The sequence below is a fragment of the Lygodium microphyllum genome, chromosome 15 (assembly GCF_053477565.2).
Source record: "Lygodium microphyllum isolate KBCC chromosome 15, Lygodium_microphyllum_v1.1.10, whole genome shotgun sequence".
Classification (NCBI taxonomy): Eukaryota; Viridiplantae; Streptophyta; class Polypodiopsida; order Schizaeales; family Lygodiaceae; genus Lygodium; species Lygodium microphyllum.
In genome coordinates, this window is record NC_141149.1 from 138,011,238 (window position 1) to 138,021,602 (window position 10,365).

Consider the following 10,365-nt stretch of genomic DNA (forward strand, 5'->3'; position numbering starts at 1 on the left):
GGAGCAAGCTATAAAACAGATTGTGGAGCAATGCAATCTGCAAAAGTATGTGGAGGTAGTTGGCCAGATGGTGGACTATAACCAGTGCTGCACAGAGTTCCTTTGGACCTTCAACAAGAACTGTGGCACTATGACCATGCAAAAAGGAGAGGAAACCCACCAGGTATAGATTGAGTTGACACCCTAGTTGGTGGAGAAGGCATTGGGCCTAGCCAACAAGGTCGAAAGACAGCCAAAGAGAGACGTGTATGCCATGCTAGGAATGGACAAAGTGATGGTCCACACTAACAATGATATCAGCTTGGTTGATATTCATGATCCAGAAATCCAATTGCAGGCCAAAATGGTGCATGCATTGTTCTCTAGCCAAAGGTACAACTCGATAATGAGCCAGATCAATGTGCCAATGTTGGAGAGCATCACTGCAAAGTCCTTTGATGAGGTGAACCTAAATGGCTTCGTGAGGAAGACGATAGAAACGTCGACAAAAGCATTAGCCACCGATAGAAGACTTGTGGGGGGGGATCCCCGACATCTAAAGCTAGGAGATTGTCATCATCAAAAGCCTCTACCATTGGCTTTGGTGGAGTCTCAATTGCCATTATTAGAGAGGCCTTAGGGGAAGTGCAAGAAGATAAGAAAGTCGGTGACAGACAGGTCCCCCCTGTGCCAAGAACGGGAGTAGTCTAGCAAAAGGAGGATAGTGAGTGAGGAAGAAGGAGAGTGGCACGCACAATCTAGCCAAGGAGGGACCAAGAAATTGAAGAAAAGGGCTTTATAGAAGAAGACTGGAGAAGAGAGCAAGAAGAAATAAAAAGTAGATCTGATTGAAAAAAGTCCAAAGGGAGTCCAAAAGTGCCAAAGAAAGAAGAAAAAGAAGAGAGAAGGAGAAGACGAAAAGAGTAAAAGATGAATCCAAGAAGGTTGAAGAGGAAAGGAGGAGGAAAGTAGAGTAGGAGGCCGAGGAGTTAAGGAGGAAGGAAGAAGAAGACATAGTCCTCGCCATCCACCTCTCAGTGAAGCAGCCTTCAAGGGAAAGTAGAGCAGGAGGCTAAGGAGTTAAGGAGGAAGGAAGAAGAAGACATAGTCCTCGCCATCCGCCTCTTAGTGAAGCAACCTTCAAGGGAAGAAGAGCTGGCTACTAAGAGTCCCACCTAGATGTGAAGGCCCAAGCACCAACTCCCAAGCACCCAAAAACCTGCCACCCCTAGTAAACTAAGGGCAAGGGCAAGGGTCTAATCAACCCCATCCCACCCTTCCTAGTGCTCGTCACCCTAGTCCCTCGCTACACCCACCCAAGGCTCTTTTACCATGGTGGATGCCAACAATCTTGTGGCCTAGATATAGTTTCTAGTTAATAAAGAGACAACTCAAGGCACAAGTGGAGAAACCCCCATGAGCAGGAGCAAAAAGATAGGTAGCTACAGATGCAGAATCTAGATGGGACCTCAAAATGCAGAATATAGAAGCATTTATAAACAATTGGTTCCAATGCACTGCCATTGTCTACAAACTACGACGACTATGTGTAGGAACTCCTGTCACAGCTGGAGCAGATGAAAGAAGACAAGAAAATAGCCATTGCTGAGCTCGAGGTCAAAAGGGAGACGATGGTAGCCTCTCAATTAGAAAGAACCCGTCAAGTGGCCATGTATCAAAGAGAGATCAAGGAGCTAAAGGAGAAGCTCGAGGCAAAGGGAGGAGAAGAAGAGAGGTGGCAAGCAAAGCTTGCGGCAGAAACACAAAGCCTCATGAGCCTACAACGTCATTATGGTGAGCTGGTAGTGCTATATAAAGACATGCAAAAGGAAAATGAAAAGATACAAAATGCCGCAGAGCAGCTAGTAGCAGTAGAAGAAGAGAGAAGCTAACGACATCAAAAGCACATAGAATATCTGGAAAAGAGGATGGTCTCAAAGCTTGAAGACCAACAACACTTGGAAAGAGAAATTAAGGAATAGGAGAGGAGGTTAAGGGTGTTAACTTGTAGGCACAATGAAAGCCTAGAAGAAATGGAGAAAAAAGCAAATGAATGGGTGGACAAGAGCGAAGAAAGGGTGAGAGACTTAGTGCAAAGGCTAGCCCTTGCAGAAGGCGATAGGGTGTTAGTAGATAGCAAGGCAGCAGCCGCACAAGTGACTTTGGAAGCCCAACAATGTGCCTTCCTCCACACTCTCTTAGACACCATGCAATCTGAGGAAAAGAAGGCCGTTGAGTCATTAAGGAGAAAGCTAGAGATCACCCATAGGGGGCTCTAAGACACAGGTTGCACATCCAACCGCAAACTGTAGGGCCCAAAGAAGTAGAGCCACCAGAGCACACGGGAGAAGAGAGTCAAAGGCCGACTAAAGATACATGGCCAAGTTTTGAAAGGGGGCAGCAAGACATAGCTCCTTAGTAAGAGATTCTTAAGACAAGACCCTACTTTGCAAGAATGCTGCCTCTTGCCACTCTTTTTTTACCTCAAACGCGGGCAAAGATATTTGTGTAATAGCTAGGTCAATGATGCACACAATTCTTTTTTTGTCAATAATCGCATGGTGGGGAGACTTGCTTAAGCTATTGCGCCAAACACACACTGTATGCACAAGAGGAAGCTCACTCAAGAACACAAGAAGAGAGATGGAGGCCAAACCGTTTTCTTGCTGATTTCTTTTTATTCTTCCACACACTATACAATGTACACAAAGTATAGATAAGATACAACATAAAGGAAAATGGCCTACTAAGTCAAACAGTGCATAACAAACTACACTAATTGGCTGGTGCTATATCTTTGCTAGCTGTAGGCAGGTGTAACAAACTAAATATAATAAGTGATAAGTCAATGGCCATGTGAGTATCATAATGACCACCAACGTGCTAAGTGTAGACATGCAGACCCATCTAGCTAGGCAGTCCAACATCAATGTCCGCATGTGTTGAGCTTGCCATCTCAACACTCCCCCTCAAGCTCAACTCTATCTCTGCAACTCCAAGTAGGCTTCGAAACTTTCGAAGCTTCTCTGCACCCAATGCCTTTGTGAAAATGTCAATTATCTAATCCTGTGTGCTGACATATACCAAGTCAATATCTCCTGCAAGTACCTTCTCTCTCACAAAGTGGTAGTGTACCTCAATGTGCTTTGTCCTAGCATGGAACATTGGATTCCTAGCTAGCTATATGTTGTTCATGTTGTCACAATGAATGAAAACTGGACCATCTCCCTGTACATCCAAATCACCTAATAACTTTTGTAGCCATACCATGTTACATGCTGCCATAACAGCACCTCTATACTCAGCCTCCGTACTCGATAAAGCAACTATAGGTTGCTTTTTGCTGCTCTATGTAACTACTGCACTACCAAGGGAAAACATGAATCCACTAGTAGATCTTTTGTTTGACATGCTACCAGCCCAATCTATATCTGTGTATCCAAAAACTTGTACATCCTTACTTGCCTCATAAAAAAAGTCCATAATGTACAGTGGACTTCACATATCTCAATATACGTCTAACTGCATCCAAATGAGGCTTTCTAGACATCTGCATAAACTCACTGACAAGGCCAACAATGTAGCTCAAGTTTGGCCTTGTGATAGTCATGTAAATCAAAATCCCTACTATCCTCCTGAACATAGTAGGGTCTTCTATCTCATCCCCAACATCAGCACTCAACTTCACATTTTGCTCCAATGGTATTGAAAGAGGCTTAAATGCTATCATACCATACTTGGATAACATATCCAAGCCATACTGCCTTTGTGATAGCCATATACCATCATCACATGTGATCACCTCAATACCAAGAAAGTATCTCAACTCACCCAAATCCTTCATGTCAAACTTCTTCTTCAAGAAGTCCTTAACTTTAACAATCCCATTGTCACTGTCACCTATAATAATAAAGTCATCCACATAGATAACTCTAATGACTAAACTTTCATCTCCCTTTCTCACATAAAGTGAGTGATCAGCATCAGAAATACAAAATCTAATATTGACAAGATACTCTCCAATCTTGTCAAACCATGCTCTAGGTGCTTGCTTCAGTCCATAGAGCACCTTCTTTAACATACGCACATATGTGAGATGCTCTAAATCCTCATAACTTGCTAGCTGCTCCATATACACTTCTTCTTGCAATTCACCATACAAGAAGACATTCTTAACATCCATTTGTTGCAAACTCCAACCTTTGGCTGCTGTCAAGGCAATCACACACATAACGGTTGCCATCCTAGCAACTAGACTGAATGTCTCTTCATAATCTATGCCATATGTTCGAGCATAGCCTTTTGCAACCAACCTAGCCTTATACCTGCTAACTGAACCATCTGCATTATGCTTGACTTTGTAAACCCACTTAAGCCAATAGCTTTCTTATCCTTATGCAAGGGTACCAAATCCCAAGCCTTATTGGCTTCTAATCCAACCATCTCCTCATCCATTGCTGCATCCCAATGAGCATGACCAACAGCATCCCCAAAACAAGTGGGCTCAACATCCTCAACTAGTTTCACTATATAAGCATAATGGTGAGTTGCATAACCTTCAAAACCAAATCTTTTAACAAGGTATCTAACCCTACTAAACCTATGTACCATTGGATCACTCAATGGAGCATTTACATTACTATGAGCTCTTTGTATACCTGGTGGCCTGACTGAAAGAATACCAAGCTTATCATCCAAACTCTTTGAACCATTAAAATCTTCATCAAATCCTAAATTACTAGTAGATGCATCATTACTATCCAACACTTTCTTCTTTCCTTTGTCTTTGCCTACAACACTTATAGATCCACCTGAAGATGTGGGGCTTCCCCTTAGTCTCCCAGACCAAGGGCTCACTATAGGTATAGTACCAGATGATGTTTCTGGTCCACTAAGAATTCGTGATTCTTGCTTTTCTTTTTGTACATAGCTATCATGATCATTATCATCATCTAATACATCACTAGCAGGTGCATACCACAACTGCTCATCTCATAAAAAATAACATCCCTGCTCACTCTAAACTCACTTGTGACAGGGTTATAACAATGATATTGTTTCTGCTCTAAAGAGTATCTAATAAAAATACAATTTTCACCCTTTGGATCAAGCTTCTTCCGTAGCTCATCTGGCACATGAACATATGCAACATAGCCAAATAGATTCAAGTGTGATACATCAGGCTTCTTGCCATTAAAGCATTATTCAAGAGTCATCCCATGAACTGCAACTATGGGGGTTCTATTCATAATATAGACATCAATATGAACAACTTCAGACCAAAAATGTTTTGGCATATTCTTTTCGAGATTAACACCCGTGCAACTTCTGCAATATGCCTGTTTTTTCTTTCTGCAACCCCATTTTGTTGTGGGATATACTTGCAACAAGTAAATTGCATCTTTATCCCATGAGTCCTCAAGAAGCCACTAAACTCATTAGAGAGGTACTCTCCCCCTCCATCTGATCTCAAGCACTTCACTTTCAAGCCTGTTTCTGTTTCAACAGCTGCCTTGAAAGATTTGAAGTGCTCAAATACATCACTCTTTTCCTTCATGAAATATACCCATAGCTTCCTTGAACATTCATCAATAAATGTGACAAAGTATTTGCTACCACCAAGAGATACAATTCTGTTTAGGCCCCTAGACATCTGTATGCACTACATCAAGTATATTTCTGCTCACTTCTCTGTCATGCGAGAAGGGTTGTCTCACCTGCTTACCAAATTGGCATGCTTCACAGACACTATGAAATTTTTCAACTCTAAAGGAAGGCAACCCTATAATCAATCCTTTGGATTGCATTAATTTCAATCTTTGCACATTTGCATGTCTAATACATTTATGCCATATTTCAATGTCTGCAACCACTCCTTTTCCTTTAGCATACATAGCAATATCCATTGCAGGAATTCCAACATCTAAAGTGAACATGCGGCCAACTCTACTTCCTTTTGTGACCAACCTGCACTTATCATTAAAGTCTTCTACAAAACAACCTTTTGCATTGAATCGGACCTGTAACCCTTGCTCTACCATTTGGCCAACAGACATTAGATTCTTTGTGATTGAAGGCACATGCAATACATTTGCCAGACTCTTTGTCTGCTCATCATACAAGGACGAGGGAACCTTTCCAATATGTGAAATTGGGTGGCATGAATCATCACCCGTCTACACACAGCCTGGATTTTGTAAGTATTGCATCTCTCCAAACCATTCAACATGATTGGTTATATGATTAGATGCACCTGAATCCACATACCATATTCATCATGTGTCCCCTTTCTTGTACTGCATTCATCATGTGCTGCATAACAAACAGATGCTCATTTTTTTCTTCATTCTGTCGTGAAGACGATGCATGGTTTCCTTGCTGCAATTTACCACTGCAAATATCATCCTTCTTAGCATAACAATGGATTGCAATATGACCTATGTTTCCACAATAATGGCAAACAATAGTAGAATTTATGTTGGTCATGTAAAAAAGGGGATGGATGCCCAAAGGAATAAGGGTTTTGTATATAAACTCAAAAATTGAATGAGAAACTCATTCTTTGGTATGTGGTTAAAGTGGACTCTTCTTCTTCTTCCCTTCTTCTCTTCTTCTTGCTTGCTTGTGTGTGCTTGAGAGAGGAAGCGTGAGGGATTGAGTGTGTGAGGGTGAGGGATCTTAGAGAAGAAGCTTTTCATCATCTCCTCTCTGCTTCTTCTCACGTGTGGCTATGGAGGACGGAGCTTGGAGGTGGAGGCTTGAGGATACTTAAGCTCGCATCAAGAATCATGGAGCTATCGATGTGCACGAGGGAGCAGGGTACTCAATCGGGCATTAAGGTAAGCTCACTACACTCGTAGAGAGGGATACCATGTCAGTTATGTGAGAATGTTAACCCTTAGACGAATAAGGTGGAAAATCCAAAAAATCTAAAGTAGAAGACAAGGCCAAGGCAAAAGTGGAATGGAATACAAAGGCATGCCAAGAGAAATCAAGAAATACAAGATGTGTAAAAAAGTCCTAAATCAAGAAGAGAGGCGCACAAGAAAAAGCACAAGTCAATACTTTTGTAAAAGAGCGCAAGGCGCACCATGATTTAGTTTAAGAGTGTCCTGTGCAAATTGTAATGATAGACGGGCAGTAGGAAGAAAGCTAGGAAGATAGGAGAACAATGGGAAAAAGGGCTTGGGTCAGCCATGTAAAAAAGGGGATAAGGGGATGGCCATCCAAAAGGAATTTAGGGTTTTGTATATAAAGTTCAAAAAGTGAATGAGAGCTCATTCTTTGGTGTGTGGCAAAGTGGATTCTTCTTCTTTTTCTCTTCTACTCTTCTCTTTCTTACTTGTGAGTGCTTGAGGGAGGGAGTGAGTGTGTGAGAGTGAGGGATCTTGGAGGTGAAGCTCTCCACCATCTTCTCTCTTTTTTTTCTCTTTTCTTCTCTCATCTCGCACGTGGTTATGGAGGATGGAGCTTGGAGGAAGAGGCTTGAGGATGCTTGAGCTTGCATCACGAATTGTGGAGCTATCGGAGTGCTTGAGAGAGGAAGCAGCTCAATTGGCATCAAGGTAGGCTCACTACACTTGTAGAGAGGGATAGCGCGTCGGCTATGTGAGAGATAGACATTAGTGCTCCTTAAAACACTTGAAACAATAAGTGGTCCATGGATCTTGGCGGTCACCTTACATTTTGGTTCCGTTTTGTCGAGATCAACAAATTCAAGCTTGAGCGCTTGCATACTTCAAATCGAGCATCGAAGTAAGGATTTCATCCCCGAACCGGAGCTTGAGATAGATAGGAGGTTTTGGGTTTTAAGCCGTGCTACAAGTAAGTAATTTTGGTTTTTGATGATTGGTTGAGTAGGAGAAATCAATTCAGTACCTTGCTTTTGATTTTTGTCGCATTTTGAGTAGGAGAGGAAGGAGACATCAGAGTGGGAAGTTCATAGTTTACTGTTGTAAAGCAGTCCCGCATAGGGCAATAACAAGGCAAAATGGGAAAAAGAGAGGGCTCAAATGTCTCGGAGTCGTAGGTGGAGTGATTGAGAAGGTTAAGGTGCTGGCTAGCAAAGGTTTAAGGTCTTGAGTGACCAGGGAAAATCTCATTTACAATTTTGGTTTTGTGTGTGTGTGTGTGTGTGAGAGAGAGAGAGCTTGCAGGTCCAGGTCTACATTAGATTAATCAAAGCATATCGGGGCTTTCTGCGAGATTCAGGCATAGGATGCCCTTGGCTCACACCTCTTCTTGATTCCTGGCTGTTGTTGTGGGTAGAGGTAACATCAAAGTTTAGATTTTCGACAAAAACATGATTGACACACGTTTTGACTAACGGAATTGTATGCTCCCCACAGTGTCCAATTCCCAAAATATCAGACCGAGCAACCTGTCTGATTCCCAAAATTGGACTCAGACAAACCCACTCATAGTCCGATCAGACACACTTGTTCAATTTGGAAATTCAGCCCAACTCCAAATCAAACACATAACTCGTCCGATTAGATGCTCGAGCTGTCCGATCGCAATGATCAGATACACCACTTCTATTCGATTTTGAGAATTGAACGAGAAAAAATTGGATGCCACTTTGTTCTATCCGACACTCAACTCGTCCAATCGTGACAATCGGGCCACATAATCGAACCAAGAGGCTTGTCTGATCAGACATACCTTTGAATCGAACCAAGCACCCCATTCAATTCTGAGAATTGCACACACCCCAATATCATGCCAACTCGAGCCGTCAGATCGGACACGCCTGTTTGATTGTGACAATTGGACCCAACCCTGTTTGATTCTTAGAATTGGACATTGGTAAATTGGACGTTCGATTGCCAAAATTGGACATAGTTTGAGAAGGAAAATATGGGAATTTGATGAATCGTGGCTAATGAGAAGCGTGACCCACACCGAAAAAACCCACTGAACGTCTCACAAGTAGTTATAGACCTAGAAATTGTGATTGAACAGCTTGGAAGGATGTCTTGTGCTGTTGATTACAAGACCCCAACTCGAGCCGAATGAGATAGCGCAGCAAAAAAACCTAGAAGTTGACAAGAACATCTAGGAACTGAACACACAACCTTGTCAATCCAACCCGTAGACAAGAGCCCCGGAGCTGCATACGCTTTGTTTTCTCACTCACTTTGATTTCCATCACTCAAAGCACACTTGAAAAGAGCTAAAAGCCTGATTTTGCACAGTGCACGAAAAAGAGGGTAAGTTGAGGTCTGGTTATAATGAGTAGGGAAATCACCCAGATTTAAGAACTTGAAGGAATGCATCAATAAGAGAAGACCCAAAAACATAGACATGTGATCGAATCCCCAAAGGTAGGCCCAAGCGAAGAACACAGTCAAAAGCCAGACGCAACAAGGACAGGCACTATCACAGAAGTGGATCTACCCAGCCTTATCAACTTGATCGACAACTTGGCAGAACGAGATGTCCTAAACATGGAAGAGAAAAGCTCAGGCCGTAGAAGCAATGAGGAGCTTAGCCTAGGAAACTTTCTTGAGGTTTTCCAACAATTAGTGAACAAATACGATGCTCAAACCCAGCTAGAACTTCGTGGTAGACCGGTAGAGGACATCATAGCGGACTTCGAAGAGGAAAGGAAGCTGGCTCACAGGGCTCTGCAAGGCCTAGCTGCATGTAACCAGGATCAACAAACTAGGAACTTACACCAGAGCTTAGAAATGTAAGAGATCTCGAGAGTGCTAGCCCTATTGGTCAAAGAGTGAGAGAGCGCTAGAAGGAGACCTAATGCTGAGTGAGCTCCTGACAAAGTAGCTGCTAGATCACACGGCCACAGAACAAAGCACTACAGCATTGGAAACATCACTACTGACAGGGTTGGGAGTCAACCAAGGATCTAAGAGCCAATCGAAAATCCCCATGGTAGCAAAGCAGCTAGATAAATACCAAGAGACCAATGACCCATACAGATTTGTGGAGCAGTTTGAGCAGGTTTGCAAGGCTAATGGCCTCATGGATCCTACTCAATGCTTCCAAGCTTTTGGACTATGCTTAGGCGACAAGGGTTAGACATGGTATACAAGTCTAGATACTACGAAGTGTGCAAATTTCAATGGCAAATCTCTTCATTAAGAGATTTTCCAAACTTGGATACTCCGTTAACCTATTGGTGCGACTCATGAACGTCACACAAAAAGAGAAAGAGGATATTTTAGATTATGTGACCCATATGAGGATCCTCTTCAAGAGAATTCCCATGGGTGAGAGACCAACTGAAAGGGTGGTATCCACAAAATACAAAGCGAAGAGCTCTACAAAGCCTTGGTCGGCAACTCAAGCTTGCAACGAGACGCACTGGCAAGGTCTTTGAAAAAGCTATTAGACTAGATGACCAACTCAAGGAAAGAGGCTCCA